The sequence below is a fragment of the Saccopteryx leptura genome, chromosome 9 (genome assembly GCF_036850995.1).
Source record: "Saccopteryx leptura isolate mSacLep1 chromosome 9, mSacLep1_pri_phased_curated, whole genome shotgun sequence".
NCBI lineage: Eukaryota > Metazoa > Chordata > Mammalia > Chiroptera > Emballonuridae > Saccopteryx > Saccopteryx leptura.
This window is the reverse complement of record NC_089511.1, coordinates 11,022,588-11,040,420: the sequence shown is the minus strand read 5'-3', so window position 1 is coordinate 11,040,420 and position 17,833 is coordinate 11,022,588. Positions and strand designations below refer to the sequence as shown.

The 17,833-nt window shown below is 49.0% G+C and overlaps 1 protein-coding gene and 1 long non-coding RNA gene across 9 annotated transcripts in view; one reads left to right on the top strand and one right to left on the bottom strand.

Moving 5' to 3' along the window:
- Positions 1–14,449, bottom strand: part of LOC136381129 (uncharacterized) — a 47,757-nt gene extending 33,308 nt beyond the window's left edge. The window contains exon 1 of the long non-coding RNA XR_010747019.1: positions 13,762–14,449. This is a non-coding gene — a long non-coding RNA (uncharacterized lncRNA). The remainder of the gene's footprint in view (positions 1–13,761) is intronic.
- A 129-nt stretch (positions 14,450–14,578) lies between these two features.
- CNOT1 (CCR4-NOT transcription complex subunit 1) overlaps positions 14,579–17,833 on the top strand; it is an 89,488-nt gene continuing 86,233 nt past the window's right edge. For 6 of the 8 annotated variants that reach the window (XM_066349477.1, XM_066349474.1, XM_066349478.1 and 3 more), the window contains exon 1: positions 14,579–14,724. The gene's annotated coding sequence lies outside the window, so the exon portion shown is untranslated. Of the gene's footprint in view, positions 14,730–17,833 lie in introns of all 8 variants that reach the window. The other 2 variants (XM_066349470.1, XM_066349472.1) reach the window with 2 other exon arrangements.

Sequence of the window (17,833 nt, the reverse complement as noted above, 5' to 3'; positions counted from 1 at the left end):
TGGCTTAGTTCTGGGCTCCAGGGCCTCCTGCCACCGGGATGTGCCCTTGTCCTCCACAGGACACCGACCTGGCTTGAGACTTCTGTGTGGGAGAGGTTTGCGGAGGCCCCGGGGCAGCCAGTGCGGACCTGGTGCCCCGAGGGAGAACTCCGAGGCCCGGGGCGGGGTGCAGGATGACAGCCTTTCATCACCCAGAAGTCTGCAGGCTGGGAGGAGTGGTTCCAGCGTCCCTCCACAGGGGACTGTCACCGAGAGACAGTCCTGAGGAAGAGGAGGAGGAGGGCCGGAGAGATGATCGAAGCCCAAGAATTTTTTTTTTTTTAATGTTTCTTTATTGATTTTAGTGAGAGAGGAAGGGGGCAGGAACGTCTAGCTGTTTCTCTCTGTGCCCTGACCAGGGATGGCACCGGCAACCTCTGCACTCGGGCCTGATGCTCCCGCTGAGACCTGCAGCCAGGGCTTTAGGAAAACAAAGCAGACTTTGTCCCCTCTGACTCTCTAAAGCCAAGCTCCACCCAGATCACTTCACAGCACTGGGAGAAGAGATAACTTCTTTTCTTTCTTTTCTTCCTTTCCCTTACCCCTGAGATAACTTTTTTCAAAAGAACTTTATTAGCATTTAGAGGTGCGCCAATCACTCCATCTTAAAGAGAAGAAAAAGAAAACCTCTCCCATCCCCCCAGCTACAGCTTCCCTCTCAAAGCTCCGGGCCGGCCAACTCCAATCCGGCTCCTGCCCCTCTGTCCCCCGCTACGGCTCTCTCCTAGGTCACGCAGCTCTGTCACACAGCCCCAGGCCTTGTCTGTCCCCTCCTTGCTCAACTGCTCAAACACCCTGCGTCTCTCAGTGGACGGTATTCAGCCTCCACGCGTCCTCAGGCCTCCAGGGCTGGACTGTCCCAGTGAGCTAGGACTCTGCCTTCCTTAAGCAGGAGCTCAAGCGTAGCTCTTCTCAGGGCCCAGGGCTCCGGCTCTCCCAGGGCAACCTGCCTGATGGTGCGTCCACGCTCCGGCCACTCTGGTTCCCACAACTTCAGCCTGTGGGAGCCCTGGGCTTCATTTGTGTGAATCATAGGTACCTTCAACTCAAAACTGAATGCATCCAAGAAACCCAAATAACTGAACTCAGCATCTCTGCCCCCAAAACTGCTCCTCCAGCCTCCCTGCTCCCTGGGGGGAGGCACCCAGCGGCGGACCAGCTACTTTTCCTCCCTCACCTTTCACACTCCATCAGTGGCCAAAGCCCTACATTCTTACCTCCCACGTCTCGGGTTCTACTTCCCTCCATTCCTACTGCCACCGCCTCTCCTGGTCTCCAGTAGTAGCTGCTTGGTTAGTCTCCCGGCACCCCCCCCCCCCCCCCACACACACACCCAACCTGTCAAACGCTTCCCAGAGCCCTTAGGATAAAGGGCTGACCCTGGAGGACCAGGCAGGCCTCTGGATACCTCTCTGGGCTCTGGCCTTCCTGGTCTTTCAATTCCTCAAAGATGCCTGTAAAGCCAGTAGCCACGGCCACCATCACAGCTGCCTGGCCCATGCAGGGTTCGAATTTGATTCGGAAAGACAGTAATGAGACAACGGAGCCAAGAACTGGTGGGTCATTAGCTTTAATCCTAGCTTGCACCCAGTGGGCAAGAAATTCACACAGTGGGAAAACACTTCCCTTTCCTTTCAGGGCTCCCAAAACCACTGACTCATCTGAGTTCCCTAGAATCAAAGGGTTCTACCTCACCAGCCTTATTCACCTCCGTTCCCCATCTCCTTCTCTCTGCACAAACTGGCTTCTCCTTCAGCACTCTGCTATCTTGGCTGCTTCTCCTCTCCTCCATGTGGCCTTTCTCTGCTCTCCTCCAGTATGGGCTCCTCTGCCCCATTTTATAGTGTAGAAATCAAAACTTTTAATCCAATATACAAACAAGGAAATCTCTGATACAAAGTCACCTATCTGAGGCAAAATGGGATTCCTCATGAGAGTGTACCACCCCACATCATACAACAGTCAAGGGTGTGGGGAAAAGCTTAGTTTTTTTGTTTTGTTTTGTTTTGTTTTTTGCGGGGGAAAGATTAGTTTTGAAAAGATCTTAGTATTAAAAGGGTGGGAAAGGTTTAGTCTTTTTTTTATTTTATTCATTTTTAGAGAGGAGAGACAGAGAGAGAGAGAGGAGAGAGAGAGACAGAGAGAGAGAAGGGAGGAGGAGCTGGACGCATCAACTCCCATATGTGCCTTGACCAGGCAAGCCCAGGGCTTCGAACCGGCGATCTCAGCATTTCCAGGTCGATGCTTTATCCACTGCGCCACCACAGGTCAGGCTTTTTTTTTTTTTAATTATTTTTATTTATTTATTTTTTAGAGAGGAGAGAGAGAGAGAGAGAAGGGGGGAGGAGCAGGAAGCATCAACTCCCATATGTGCCTTGACCAGGCAAGCCCAGGGTTTTGAACCGCCAACCTCAGCATTCCAGATCGATGCTTTATCCATTGCGCCACCACAGGTCAGGCAGGTTTAGTCTTTAAACTAAGCCTTAGGCTATAATGACCCTGCCTGCTTACAGCCTGTCTCCCACACCCAATGCAAACTATAAGCGAGCAAACCTATGTATCATATTTACACACTTATTTGACCCACAGTGCCCAAAGATGTGGGGGCATCTCTGCAAGGCTTAGCCCTTCGCTGGCATGTACCCGTTCTGCCGCTCTGCCACGTTCCCAGATGTTGCTGCTGCTGCTGGTGGTCAGGGAGCTTGTTGGGCAGATAAAATATATTATGCTGGCCCTGGCTGGTTGGCTCAGTGGTGGAGCGTCAGCCTGGCGTGCAGGAGTCCTGGGTTCGATTTCCGGCCAGGGCACACAGGAGAGGTGCCCATCTGCTTCTCCACCTTCCCCCTCCTTCCTCTCTGTCTCTCTCTTCCCCTCCCGCAGCTAAGGCTCCATTGGAGCAAAGTTGGCCCGGGTGCTGAGGATGGCTCTATGGCCTCTGCTTCAGGCGCTAGAATGGCTCTGGATGCGACAGAGCGGCGCCCCGGATGGGCAGAGCATCGCCCCCTGGTGGGCATGCTGGGTGGATCCCGGTCGGGCGCATGCGGGAGTCTGTCTGACTGCCTCCCCGTTTCCAACTTCAGAAAAATACAAAAAATATATATATATTGTATATTAATGTGTGTTGGGGGCAGGCTGTGGGCAGGCAAGATCCTTGTAGCCTGGGGCTTGGTTTTAGGACTAAGCCTTTCTCACCTTTGTTGATGTGGGGTGGTACAATCTCATCATGCCCTAGATAAGTGACTTTGTATTAGAGACTTCCCTATTTTGTATATTGGATTAAAGGTTTTGATTTCTACACTATAAAATGGGGGCAGAACGGGAGCTTGCTATCTCGGTTCCTGAGATGAGCATTAGAGGAGACAGCAGAGAGCAGACAGAGGCCACTTGGAGGAGACCAGTAGCAGCAGCCAAGATGGCAGAGTGCTGAAGGAAAAGCCAGTTTGTGCAGAGTTTGTGCAGGGAGAAGGAAGGAGATGGGAACAGAGGTGAATAAGTCTGGTGAGCTAGAAACCTTTGATTCTAGGAAACTCGTAGTTTTGTGAGCACTGAATGAGTGGGTTTTGGAGCCCAGTGTGTGTTTTTACTTGCCCGCTGGGTGCAAGCTAGGATTAAAGATGATGGCCCATCAGTTTTGGCTCCATTGTTTCTTTACCGACTGTCCGAATCCAATGTGAACCTGCATGGGCCAGGCTGCTGTGATGGTGTCCCTGGCCACTGGCTTTACAGAACTACACTTGAAGAACCACTGCTCCACAGAAGCACATGCTGTCAGGACCACTAGCTCTATTCGGCCTATCTCTTTAACACATGAAGCTCAGGACCCACGGTACCCCAAATAGGACCTGCTCGGGCTCGTTAGGATCTTCCTCAGTTGCTGGTAGGGTTTCCCAGAGGCTGGAGTCACCCATCCTCCCTCCAGAACCTGCTTCTCTTGGGTGTATCCCCTTCCATGTACTCCAACTCTCCTTTTCCAGGAGAGAATGTAAGAACTCAAATGTAAACCCAACTGGAAACCACCGAACACACAGCAGCATTTTCAGAACCTGTCTCACTATAGCCTACCGTTGTGGTTTTACTTTTTCACTATAACCTATACTACCCTGTTACACTCTGCATCACACTTCCTGGTTTGGAAACTATCTGGTTACTCACGGGCTAGTGAACATTACAGCTGGGAGGCCCCCTAGGCAGGGGGTTTCCAAAGCACAGCTTAGAGTGTGGCGGCTGAAAATGTGAGGTCTGAAGTCAGGCAGTGGAACGCAGCAGGACCAGTCCCAGAAAATCGGTCAGGTGTTGTTGCGGGATCCCGAAGAAATCACAAGGCGGACCAGATGCAGCGGTTATAGCACCGAGGGCAGCAGGTTGGTGAAAGCTTGTGCAGCTCTTTGAGGGGGGCTGCAGTTTTCATAGCTAAGCCCTGGGCAATTACTGAAGTTAAACCCTTTGTTTATGGGCAAGCAGGTGCGCAGGTGGTAAGGGGTAGTGGGGAAGAGCAGGTGCCTGTTCTGTGTTCTGTTTCTCCATAACATCTGGTGACTCAGTTCCATTGCTCTTAGTAAAACCTTAGTTACAGCCCTGGCCGGTTGGCTCAGTGGTAGAGCATCGGCCTGGTGTGCAGGAGTCCTGGGTTCGATTCCCGGCCAGGGCACACAGGAGAGGCGCCCATCTGCTTCTCCACCCCTCCCCCTCTCCTTCTTCTGTCTCTCTCTTCCCCTCCCGCAGCCAAGGCTCCACTGGAGCAATGTTTGCCCGGGCGCTGAGGATGGCTCTGTGGCCTCTGCCTCAGGCGCTAGAATGGCTCTGATTGTGGCAGAGCGACGCCCCAAGATGGGCAGAGCATCGCCCCCTGGTGGGCATGCCGGGTGGATCCCGGTTGGGCGCATGCGGGAGTCTGACTGCCTCCTCATTTCCAGCTTCGGAAAATAATACAAAAAAAAAAAAAATCGATAAAAAAAACAAACAAACGCCTGACCTGTGGTGGCGCAGTGGATAAAGCATCGACCTGGAAATGCTGAGGTCACCGGTTCAAAACCCTGGGCTTGCCTGGGCACATTTGGGAGTTGATGCTTCCAGCTCCTCCCCCTTCTCTCTGTCTCTCCTCTCTCTCTCTCTCTCTCTCTCTCTCTCTGTCTCTCCCTCTCCTCTCTAAAGTGAATAAATAAAAATTTAAAAACAAACAAAAACAAACAAACAAACAAACAAAACCCTTAGTTACAGTCCTACCACCCTCTATCTCATGGCCACAGCACCAGGGATGAGGGAGGGGAAAGGGCTATGTCCAGCATCAACCCTACAGACAGCTTGTGTTCTAGCGTTTGCTCTGCCACTGACTTGGAGCAAATGACTCAACCTCTCTCAGCTTCAGTTTTGTTTTTTTTTAAAGATTTCTTTGAAAAAAAAAATTTTTTTAAAAATTCATTTTAGAGAGGAGAGAGAAAGGGAGAGAGAGACACAGAGAGGGAGAGAGAGAGGAGAGAGAGATAGAGAGAGGAGGAAGGAGGAGCAGGAAGCATCAACTCCCATATGTGCCTTGACCAGGCAAGCCCAGGGTTTCAAACCGGCGACCTCAGCATTTCCAGGCCGACACTTTATCCACTGCGCCACCACAGGTCAGGCTCTCAGCTTCAGTTTTATGATCCATAAAACTCAGTATATAACTCAGTCCCTAGATCACAGGGTCCTGAGTTGTGGGGTGAGAAAAAACATGTAAAATTGTCTTTTTTTCCACTATAATGGTTGATTTGGAAACAAAACCAAAAGTGGTAGAGCATCAGCCCGGTGTGTGGATGTCCTGGGTTTGATTCCCGGCCAGGGCACACAGGAGAGAGGCAGTGCATCTGCTCTCCTCTCTGCTCTCCTCTCTCATGCTAATCTCAGGAACCGAGTGCGAGAGCAAGCTCCCAGTCTGCCCCACTTTATAGTGTAGAAAACAAAACCTTTAATCCAATGGGTGCATCTGCTTCTCCACCATTCCCCTCTCCTTCCTTTCTATCTCTCTCTTCCCCTCCCACAGCCAAAGCTCCATTGGACCAAAGTTGGCCCAGGTGCTGAGGATGGCTCCATGGCCTCCGCCTCAGGTGCTAGAATGGCTCCAGTTGCAACAAAGCAATGGCTCAGATGAGTAGAGCATCGCCCCCTAGTGGGCATGCAGAGGGGATCCTGGTCGGGCAGTTGGTCAAATAAGTTTGTAAATATGAAATATATGTTTGCTCGCTTATAGTTTGTATTGGGTGTGGGGAACAGGCTGTAAGCAGGCCGGATAGTTATAGCCTAAGGCTTAGTTTTAAGACTAAGCTTTTCCCCACACCCTTGACTGATTGCATGATGTGGGGTGGTGTACTCTCATGAGAAATCTCATTATGCCTCAGATAAGTGACTTTGTATCAGGGACTTCCTTGTTTGTATATTGGATTAAAGGTTTTGTTTTCTACACTATAAAGTGGGGCAGACTGGGAGCTTGCTCTCGCTCTCGGTTCCTGAGATTAGCATGAGAGAGGAGAGCAGAGAAAGGCCACACGGAGGAGGCCAGGAGAAGCAGCCAAGATGGCAGAATGGTGAAGGAGAAGCCAGTTTGTGCAGAGTTTGTGCAGAGAGGAGATAGGGAACAGAGGTGAATAAGGCTAGTGAGCTAGAAACCTTTGATTCTAGGAAACTCGGATAAGTCAGTAGCTTTGTGATTGCTGAATGAGTGAGTTTTGGAGCCCAGTGTATGCTTTTACTTGCCCGCCAGGTGCAAGCTAGGATTAAAGGTAATGGCCCACCAGTTCTTGGCTCCATTGTTTCATTACCGTCTGTCCGAATCTAATGTGAACCTGCAAGGGCCAGGCGGCTGTGATGGTGGCTGCTGCTACTGGCTTTATAGGCACATGTGGGAGTCTGTTTCTCTGCCTCCCTGATTCTAACTTCAGAAAAATACAAATAAATAAATAAATAAATAAGTTAATTTTCAAAGGCAAAAAAAATATTAAAAGACCTCCCCGCCAAAACAACATACGCAGAAGAATCCCACAGTAAGCCCGTGGCTTCCTAGAGGTTCACAGCCCACAATCTGGGAGCCCCATAAAGCTTTTCCAATATCATCCAAATAGTGATGAGGGAAAAAGAGGTCCAAGGTGGGGAAGTGACTTTTCCAAGGTCACAGAAAAAGTTAGGGGCACAGCACACTTTAGGACTTGGGTTTCAGTATTTCTCAGTAGGTATTTTGCTGTGTGCATGCCTAGACATCCTCTCCTCAGCAGAGCCACTGAAGTCATACCAAAGCCTAGGCGCTGAGGGAGTCAGAAGCTTGGCAGTAGTAACAGGCTAGAACAGGGGTCCCCAAACTTTTTACACAGGGGGACAGTTCACTGTCCCGCAGATCGTTGGAGGGCCGGACTATGAAAAAAACTATGAACAAATCCCTATGTACACTGCACGTATTTTAAAGTAAAAAAACAAAACGGGAATACAATATTTAAAATAAAGAACAAGTAAATTTAAATCAACAAACTGACCAGTATTTCAATGGGAACTATGGGCCTGCTTTTGGCTAATGAGATGGTCAATGTCCGGTTCTATATTTGTCACTGCTAGCCGTAACAAGTGATATGACGCGCTTCCGGAGCCATGATGCGTGCATCCCGCGTCACCGGAAGTAGTACTGTATGTGAGCAATGTGTGGCGCCGCCACATACAGTACTCCAGGAGCAGAGGGTGACCTCTCACTGACCACCAATGAAAGAGGTGCCCCTTCCGGAAGTGCGGCGGGGGCCGGATAAATGGCCTCAGGGGGCCGCATGCGCCCACCAGCCTAGTTTGGGGACCCCCGGGCTAGAAGGAGATCAGAATTTAGAGTTAGGCTGTCAATGAGTGGCTTTGGGAAAGACGGAGAATCGTATGGTAGTCAGATGTATGGTAAGTGGGAATTACTAGAACACAGGAACACAGGAACATGGACTGACAAGGCCTTGTATATCTACCTGCTCAACCTTCTCCCCAGCACCTCCAAACACTTTAGAACATGATTTGCACAGATTTCCCAAGTCTCCAAGTCCTTTCTCTTCTAGGTATTTTTTGCCTCCACCCCAACCCAATTTACTAAAGTTTTTGTTTCCTAGTACCTCTCCAGGCTATTCTGGGAAACACTTAAAAGAGTCAAGTTATTCCAGACTCTTGTATGCATAATTAATTGGGGGGGATGGGTGGAGAACTGCTGGAAGAAGATCAGGGAGAGACCAGGTGACTAATTAACAGCTGGCTGAACTATCCTATTTCTAAAATACATTTGAACCTCAGGGCACATAATTGCTGAGTTAAAGGTGACTCAGTGAATCCTTTGTGAAGGTCTTTAGTTAAAGTACTAGTTTGTCTGGGCGTGATTTCTAACTGTGTCTTTCGGTAAAATGAGAAAAGGGCAACAGGTGATCTCCATACCCCTTTCGCTTTGTAAGCAGTCTCTGCTTTCTAGCAAGGGTACAAAGCACCACAAATCCATTTCTTTTCCTTTTTTTAATTGAATATATTAATAAAAGATATAGGTGTCAAGTGTACAATTCTATAATAAATCACCTGAATATTGTATTGTGTGTTTACCACCCCAAGCCACCACGAATTCATAACACACAGTTGAAGGACTTTGATCTCCAGGCTCTTGTGGAATCCTGTAAGTATTTGGTTAGGGCCCCAAGGCAGGTCAAATCCAGGGAGTGTTGATGGTAAAGCCAGGGGAGTGGGGGTGGGGGAAAGGGCTATCAGTTGGCTCTGGGGTCGCTGGGAGCAGCGTCAGTATAAAGCAGCATACCATTTTCTGGGCAAAGCCTGGCTGCCATGGGAAAAGGCAACTCAGCTTTATTTCAAATTTTAGATTTATGTTTGAAATCTGAACTAATTGTAGAATTACAGACATTCTGTGTCTTTTTTATTGCTTTTAGAGAGAGGAAAGAGAGAGAGAGAAAAGGGGGGGGGGAGCAGGAAGCATGAACTCATTGTCATAGTTACTTCTCCTATGTGCCTTGACTGGGCAAGCCCGGAGCTTTGAACTGGCGACCTCAGCATTCCAGGTAGACACCTTATCTACTGTCTCAACACAGGTCAGGCTGTGCCTTTTTTATTTTATTTTTAAATTTGTATTCTTCTTCTTTTTTTTAATTGATTTGAGAGAGAGAAGAAGGAGGAGAGAGAGAGAGAGACAGGGACATAGATCTTTTCCTGTGTGTGCCTTGACCGGGGATTGAACCAGCAACCTCTGTGCTTTGGGATGACGCTCTTAACCAACTGAGCCATCCAGCCACAGTATCCTTTAAAATATCTATCTATCTACCTATCTATCTATCTATCTATCTATCTATCTATCTATCTATATATATATATATATATTTTTTTTTTTTTTACAGTGACAGAGAGAGAGTCAGAGAGAGGGATAGATAGGGACAGACAGGAACGCAGAAAGATGAGAAGCATCAATCATTAGTTTTTCGTTGCGACACCTTAGTTGTTCATTGATTGCTTTCTCATATGTGCCTTGACCACGGGCCTTCAGCAGATCGAGTAACCCCTTGCTCAAGCCAGCGACCTTGGGTCCAAGCTGGTGAGCTTTGCTCAATCCAGATGAGCCCGCACTCAAGCTGGTGACCTCGGGGTCACGAACCTGGGTCCTCCACATCCCAGTCCGACGCTCTATCCGTTGCGCCACAGCCTAGTCAGGCTAAAAAAATATCCTAAATTACGTACACAAAACATGAATACATCCTCTTTACATTTATAAAAACGTCAAATAGGGTAGTAATATATGGACTAATAAACAACAGCTCCCTTTACCCTTCCACATTCTAGTGCCCTCCCCAGGATAACCACTGGTGTCAGTTGTGGGGTGTGTGTATTTTTCCAGACCTTTTCATGTATTTCATTCCATGTAAATATAGTTCTTTTCTCCTAAACAAATGGTAACATACTGATTATGCCATCTTTTAATCCTTGCCATCATTTCATATCAGTACATGTAGGTTAACCTCATTCTTTTAAAAAACTTCAGAGCATTCCACCGTAGGACAGTACCATACATTTATTTAATCTGTTCCCTGTTGTTTCTAATCTTTTGGGGCTCTGTGAACAATGCATCAGTGACTACCTTGATTCATTCATCTCTATACAAATTTGCGCTATTCACCCGTGGAATAAGTTTCTGCACAGGGAATTACTGAGTCAGTGGGTCTATGCATTTTTTTCTTTGGTTACGTATTTTTCTTTTACAGTGACAGAAAGAGAGAGTCAGAGAGAGGGACAGATAGGGACAGACAGACAAGAACGGAGAGAGATGACAAGTATCAATCATTAGTTTTTCGTTGTGACACCTTAGTTGTTCATTGATTGCTTTTTCATATGTGCCTTGACCTTGGGGCTACAGCAGACTGAGTAACCCCTTGCTTGAGCCAGTGACCTCGGGGTCTCGAACCTGGGTCCTCCGCATCCCAGTCCAATGCTCTATCCACTGCGCAACCGCCTGGTCAGGCTGGTTATGTATTTTGTTTTGATAAACTTGGCCAAAATCCTGCTATCTACAGAGGTTTTAGCAATTTCAAAGAGCAGCAAGGCCTTATTCCTCATCCTTGGTCTGTTTTAAGGGGCCTTTTACCACTAACATTATGGGGTTTTTTATTTTTTAATTTATTCATTTTTTTAGAAAGGGGGGTGAGAGAGAGGAGAGACAGAAGGAGGGGAGGAGCAGGAAGCATCAACTCCCATATGTGCCTTGACCAGGCAAGCTCAGGGTTTCGAACCGGCGACCTCAGCATTTCCAGGTCGACACTTTATCCACTGCGCCACCACAGGTCAGGCTAACATTATGTTTTTATGTCCGCTTTGCCTAACTTTTCAACATTTAATTGGCTCACATATCTACCATGTGCCAGGCACAGTGTAGGCGCTGGGAATACAGAGAGGAACAAGCCTGAAGCAATCCTTGCGCTCATTATCTTGGGTCTCATTAAGTTACCTGAGAACACAAGGCACTCAGTAAATGTTTGCTCAAAGAGTTGGTCTCCAACCAATAGGTGTCAAAAAGAATATTTAAGTGAAATAAGCCTACCACAAAAGACAACTAGTGCATGATTCTATTCACATGAGGTATCTGAAGTACTCACACTCCATTAGAAATAGAAGGTACAATGGTGGGTGTCAGGGACTGGAAGAGGACACGAGCTGTTTTATGAGTATAAAATTTTAGTTTTACAACATAAAAATGTTCAGTTGCACACTAACATGTTAACTAAACTAACATGTTAACTAAATTAGTTAACACTAATGTGTGGTATACTTAAAAATGGTTAAGATGGGCCTTACCAGGTGGTGACGCAGTGGATAGAGTGGACCTGTGATGCTGAGGTCCCAGGTTCAAAATCCCAAGGTCGCTAGCTTGACCACGGGGTCTCAGGCTCAAGCACGGGATCATAGACATGATCCCATGATCACTGCCTTGAGCAAAGAGTCACTGGCTCAGCTAGAGTCCCTGGTCAAGGCACACAAGAAGCAATCAATGAACTAAAATGTCACAACTATAAGTTGATGCTTCTCATCTCTTTCCCTTCCTGTCCTTCTTTCTCTCTCTAAAAAAAAAGAAAGAAAAGAAAAAGAAAAAGAAAGGAGAAAAAAAAGGTTAAGATGGTAAATTTTATGTTGTGTTTTTACCACAATTTATTTATTTACTTTTTTAGATTTTATTTATTCATTTTTATTAGAGAGAGAGGGGAGAGAGAGAGAGAGAGAGAGAGAGAGAGAACGAGAACAGGGGGAGGAGCAGGAAGCATCAACTCCCATATGTGCCTTGACCAGGCAAGCCCAGGGTTTTGAACCAGTGACCTCAGCATTCCAGGTCGTCGCTTTATCCACTGCGTCACCACAGGTCAGGCTGTTTTCACCACAATTTAAAATAAAAAGCAGGCCCTGGATGGTTGGCTCAGTGGTAGAGCGTCGGCCTGGTGTGCAGGAGTCCTGGGTTCGATTCCCGGCCAGGGCACACAGGAGAAGCGCCCATCTGCTTCTCCACCCCTCCCCCTCTCCTTCCTCTCTGACTCTCCATTTCCCACAGCCAAGGCTCCATGGGAGCAAAGTTGGCCCGGGCGCTGAGGATGGCTCTGTGGCCTCTGCCTCAGGTGCTAGAATGGCTCTGATTGTGGCAGAGCGACGCCACAAGATGGGCAGAGCATCGCCCCCTGGTGGGCATGCCAGGTGGATCCCGGTCAGGCACATGAGGGAGTCTGTCTGACTGCCTCCCCGTTTCTAGCTTTGGAAAAATACAAAAAAAAAAAAAAAAAAAAAAAAGCATTTTTTGCCTGACGTGTGGCAGTGCAGTGGATAGAGTGTGGACCCAGAACATTGAGGTGGCAGGTTGGAAACCCAGGGCTTGCCTTGTTGAGGCGGGTACAGAAGCAATCAATGAACAACTAAAGTGAACCTTCTCTCCCTCCCCCCCCCTCTAAAAATCAATAAGTAAAAACTTAAGAAAAAAAAATTTTTAAAGCATTTTTAGGCACAAAAGATAGTGCTTCTAAGCAGGGTGATGAAGAGGATAGGTTGTTGTTTTTTACAGAGACAGAGAGAGTCAGAGAGAGGGATAAACAGACAGGAATGGAGAGAGTTGAGAAGCATCAAATATCAGTTTTTCGTTGTGACACCTTAGTTGTTCATTGATTGCTTTCTCATATGTGCCTTGACCGCGGGCCTTCAGCAGACCGAGTAACCCCTTGCTCAAGCCAGTGACCTTGGGTCCAAGCTGGTGAACTTTTGCTCAAACCAGATGAACCTGCGCTCAAGCTGGTGATGTCGGGGTCTTGAATCTGGGTCCTTCCGCATCTCAATCCCAATCCGACCACTCTATCCACTGGCTACCTGCCTGGTCAGGCAGGATAGGTTTTATTCAAAAGTTAAAAGAGCTGTCAACACTTCATTCCCAGGGTTCCCTCCCCCCATTGTTTTCTTTTGTTTTTTAGTGATGGGGTGGGCAGTGGGAGACAGACAGGAAGGGAGAGCCATTAGATGCTTCATTGCAGTACCATAGTTGTTCCCTGATTGCTTTCTCATATGTTCCTTGACCAGGGGGCTAGAGCAGCACCTGTGATGGACCCCTTGCTCAAGCCAGCAACCATGGGCTTGAAGCCAGCAACCTTTGGGATCAAGCCTGCGACCATGAAGTCATATCTATGATCTCACACTCAAGGCAGTGACCTCCACGCTCAAACTGGATGAGCCCATGCTCAAGCAGGGGACCTCAGGGTTTCGAATGTGGGTCCACAGCATCCCAGGGTAGCGCTCTATGCGCCACCACCTGGTCAGGCGCCTCCCCTGTTCTTTTTTTTTTTTTTTTTTTTTTAAATTTTATTTATTCATTTTAGAAAGGAGAGAGAGAGAGAGAGAGAGAGAGAGAGGAGAGAGACAGAGAGAGAAGGGGGGAGGAGCAGGAAGCATCAACTCCCATATGTGCCTCGACCAGGCAAGCCCAGGGTTTTGAACCTGCGACCTCAGCATTTCCAGGTCGACGCTTTATCCACTACGCCACCACAGGTCAGGCTCCCCTGTTCTTTAGTGAACAGATGACCATAAAATCTTACCATTGAACAGATATGTTACAGCCAAAAAAAAAAAAAAAAAAAAGATTTTGTTGCTTTTGTTCTCCTGAGAGCAAAGGGCTTAGGTATCCTTTCTGATACCGCTTACAAATGGTAAGCCAAAAAGGGAACCTTAGCGTCCTACCTCTCTGTAAGGCACCCCTTCTTCAATAGGCACAACTTGAAGAGAAAGTTGTCTTGACGAAAATAGGGCCTAGGAAACTACATTTTCCAGCATGCACTGCTCCTCGTAACGCGCTGCAAATGCCGGAAAAAGGTTCATCACTTTTGCGACAGAAGTGGGGCGGGGGACCAGTTGAGCGGGTGGGATGGGGGAAACCAGTATATATCCCGGGATGCAGAGCGTTACCACTTTAGTTACAAGCTGGCTTGCTTCCTGGCTTGTGGTGCTCTACGCCAAGGGGACACGAGGGGAGGGGCATGTTTAAGCTGGAGAAGTCCGGCAGTCTAGAGGCTCTGACACTTCGAAAGGCGTCGCAGAGTGAAGGAAGGCTGTTTCACTCTTAAGTCAAAGTACTTCCCGCGCAGAGTGACGAGGGTTTGTGGGCCTCCTCCCTCACTGATTCTTTCTCAGCGGCAATGCCAAGCCCCCATTGGTGGAAGACCTCCAGGGCAGGTGCGAAGTCTGTGGAAGCCCTCAGTCGAAGTTCTGTGTGTCGCCCCATTGGCGCTCGCTGGGGCGCAGGCGCGAAGGCTCCGGTGTGGTCCCTAGGGACCGGTGAGCGGCAATTGGCCGAAACCCGCCAAGTAGGAGTCCGGATTGGTAGTTGCTAGCAGAAGCCTGGTTTCTTCCTTGACTTCTGCGAGTGATAGCGTGTGATTGGTTTAAATCCGCGGGCACCTGGCGGTGATTGGGTGGTGGCTGCGGGCGGGGTGCAGTCATTGGCTGGTGCTGGGGCCATGCCTCCTCAGGAGGGCAGCAAATGATGAAATGAGAACGGGGAGGGGAAAGGCCGCGACGTGAGCGCGCGACCTCCGGCGCCATTTTGTAGAGAAACAAGCGGAGTTAACCGAAGAGGGGGTCGAGAAGAGCCGGAGTCGGGGACTCAGGAGTTTCCTGTGTCCAGCGCCGCCGGAACCGCCTGAGGTGAGGTGGGCCGGCGTCGGGAGCTGGGGCCGGCTGGCGGGCTCGGGCTCGGCCAGGCGGGTGCTGGTGGGGGGCGCCCCGGGGGTGGTCCCGGGGCCATTGGGAGCGTTCCCCGGAGCTCCGCGGAGTGAGGGGTGGTCGGGCCGGCAAGTGGCGAGAGGGACGAGGGCGGACTCTCCGCACCGCCCGCGGTGTCTCCGGGCCCCGGGGAGGAGAGGCCCGGGCGGGGGCTGCACGACGCGGAGGGCAGCGCGCGGGGTGGGCGACCGGTGGCCCCCGGGCCGGGCCGGGCTGGGTCGGGTCCGGGGGCTCCGAGGGCGGCGGGGGCGGTCATCCGGACGACCGAGCTTCGCCCGCGCGGGCTGCATCCTGCTCCGGCTCCAGGGGCTCCGCAGCCGCGCTCTCCTCTCCTCTCCGGGCTCCGGACGGGGGCCGCGGCGGCAGCGCCCGGGGCCTAGCTGCCGGGGCGCGGGGAGCCGTGCCCGGAGTCGCCGCGGGCGCCAGGTCCTGTGCCCGCGCCCCGGGGCCGCCACCCCCTCCCGCGGCCCCAGCACGTTGTCAAGGCCCGGGTGTTTCGGGTGTCCGCCGGTGGGAGGGGCGGCGGGCGCCGGCACTTCCTCCTGACTTCTCGCCGCAGGTTTTGTTCCACTCGCGCGCGCGGGCGCTCACTTTCTCCGACGCCCCCCCCCCCCACCCCCACGCGCGGGCCCCGTGGCCGTGCAGGCGCGGCGGCCCTGCTCCCCGTGGGCAAGGTCCCCTTCGTGCATTGAGCCCCGCTTGGCTGCAGGGCTTGTGGGGCTTCCCGAAGGCCAAACACAGTATTGAACTTCCATAAACTCTTTCTCATTATCAGCCCCTTCTGCAGAATTCACCCACCCGGTCTCACACCGAGGGGGGGGGGCAGTTACCCCCCCCCCCCACACACACAATTAATTATCACATGTCCTAGGACGCTACTAAAAAACTCAAGTTTCCTTCCTGAAAGCGGAGGAACAAGTACTTAATCTCCACCCCACCTCTTATTTCTCTATAATTCGATTTCTTCGCGGAATTTATTTTAACAGTCAAAAAAATTAAGTGAATGTAATACGAATATTCTTTGCGGAAAAGAAGTTCTGAACATTTCCCGTATGACAGCACGTTTGATGGGAATAGAGGTAAATAGATAGAAAAATAGGACAGGGCTAGGAAGTAAGTCAGACAGTAAGAAGGACCTTGGTTTTGTAGAGGTATTTGGGTTTAATGTATTAGTGATCTGTGGCCCAGACTGACATTCCTATCCTTCCAAAGATTGGAAGCACAGTAATTTAGTTATTAGTAAGATAACATGGTAACACTTTAAATAATACTGGTTTAGGACTCTGTACATTGTTACCTTGTCTAAGGAGAAAGTGAACGGATGATACATAAAATTTTAGGCATCTAGTTCTATGACTAAATTGGTAGCTTGTTGATAAAATTATTTTGGAGAGTTTGTCACTTTTCTACAAGTGTGGGTCCCAAGTCCTGTAGTGGAAACTTAAGTTCAGAATCAAGGCACAAAGACTTGACCATTAATAACGGAAGTATTTCCCTATCTTGCCTATGATTGTAAATTTAGGGGTTTTGGAGCAGGGTTTTGCAGGATAGTGGAACAGAACTGAAGTACTCCTAAGTCTAGCTCATTCAGATGGATCCCTGGTGAGGTTTCTTTACTTCCAGTCTTTAAATTCTACTTGCAGTTTGAGTCTTGTCTCTTTAACATGGATCTTGTCAGGCTAAGTACTGCACCCTTCTAATTTTGAGTTAAGTTATTCAAAACAAAAAAACAAAAGCCCTGTGAGGACAGAAGAGGAAATGCTTGCATGTCTCTTCGAACATGCTTAAAGACTAATCTCAAATTATTCTCCTATATTCTCACTTTCCAGATACATCTTTGGTGAGATGTTGGTCTAGTTTATGAAAAGTTTTCTTTTTAACCAGCTTAAATTTATGATCTTGAGTCTTTAAAAAAAAAAAGTCTTTGATTGATTGATTTTAGAGAGGGAGGGAGAGAGCATCGATTTGTTCTGCTTAGTTGTGCATTCATTGGTTTTAGTTGTGCATTCATTGGTTGCTTCTCTGTTTGTGTCCTGACTGGGGATCGAATACAGAACCATGGTGCATTGAGATGACACTCTGAACTAACTGGCCATGGCATATGAACTTGAATCCTTATTTTATTTTATTCTGCAAGGTAACAAATCTTTGGCACTCAATACCAAAGATTTTTTTTTTTATGGAGGTTTGTCCATAATAATTCTAGTTGGACTCTCAAGTATTTTAAAACACTAATTCTTTTTTTTTTTTTTTTGGTATTTTTCTGAAGTTGGAAACGGGGAGGCAGTCAGACAGACAGACTCCCGCATGCGCCAGACGGGGATCCACCGGCACACCCACCTGTGGCGATGCTCCGCCCATCTGGGCCATTGCTCTGTTTCAACCAGAGCCATTCTAGCACCTGAGGCAGAGGCCATGGAGCCATCCCCAGCCCCCGGGCCATCTTTGCTCCAATGGAGCCTTAGCTGCTGGAGGGGAAGAGAGAGACAGAGAGGAAGGAGAGGGGGAGGGGTGGAGAAGCAGATGGGCGCTTCTCCTGTGTGCCCCAGCCGGAAATCGAACCCGGGACTTCCACACGCCAGGCCGACGCTCTACCACTGAGCCAACTGGCCAGGGCCTGTGCTTCTTGAATTAACAAAAGTTGTAAGTTATTGTGAAATGCTATATTTTACGAACATAGTATATTTTATTAAAAGAAAAACTAACTTTCAAGTCATTAAAAAATATTAGCCAAAGCATTTCTTTTTTTGTTTTTTAAATACAGAGAGAGAGTCAGAAAGAGGGACAGACAGACAGGAACGGAGAGAGATGAGAAGCATCAATCATTAGTTTTTCGTTGTGACACCTTAGTTGTTTATTGATTGCTTTCTCATATGTGCCTTGACCACTGGCCTTCAGCAGACCAAGTAATCCCTTGCTTGAGCCAGTGACCTTGGGTCCAAGCTGGTGAGTTTTGCTCAAACTAGATGAGCCCGCGTTCAAGCTGGCGACCTCGGGGTCTCAAACCTGGGTCCTTTGCATCCCAGTCCGA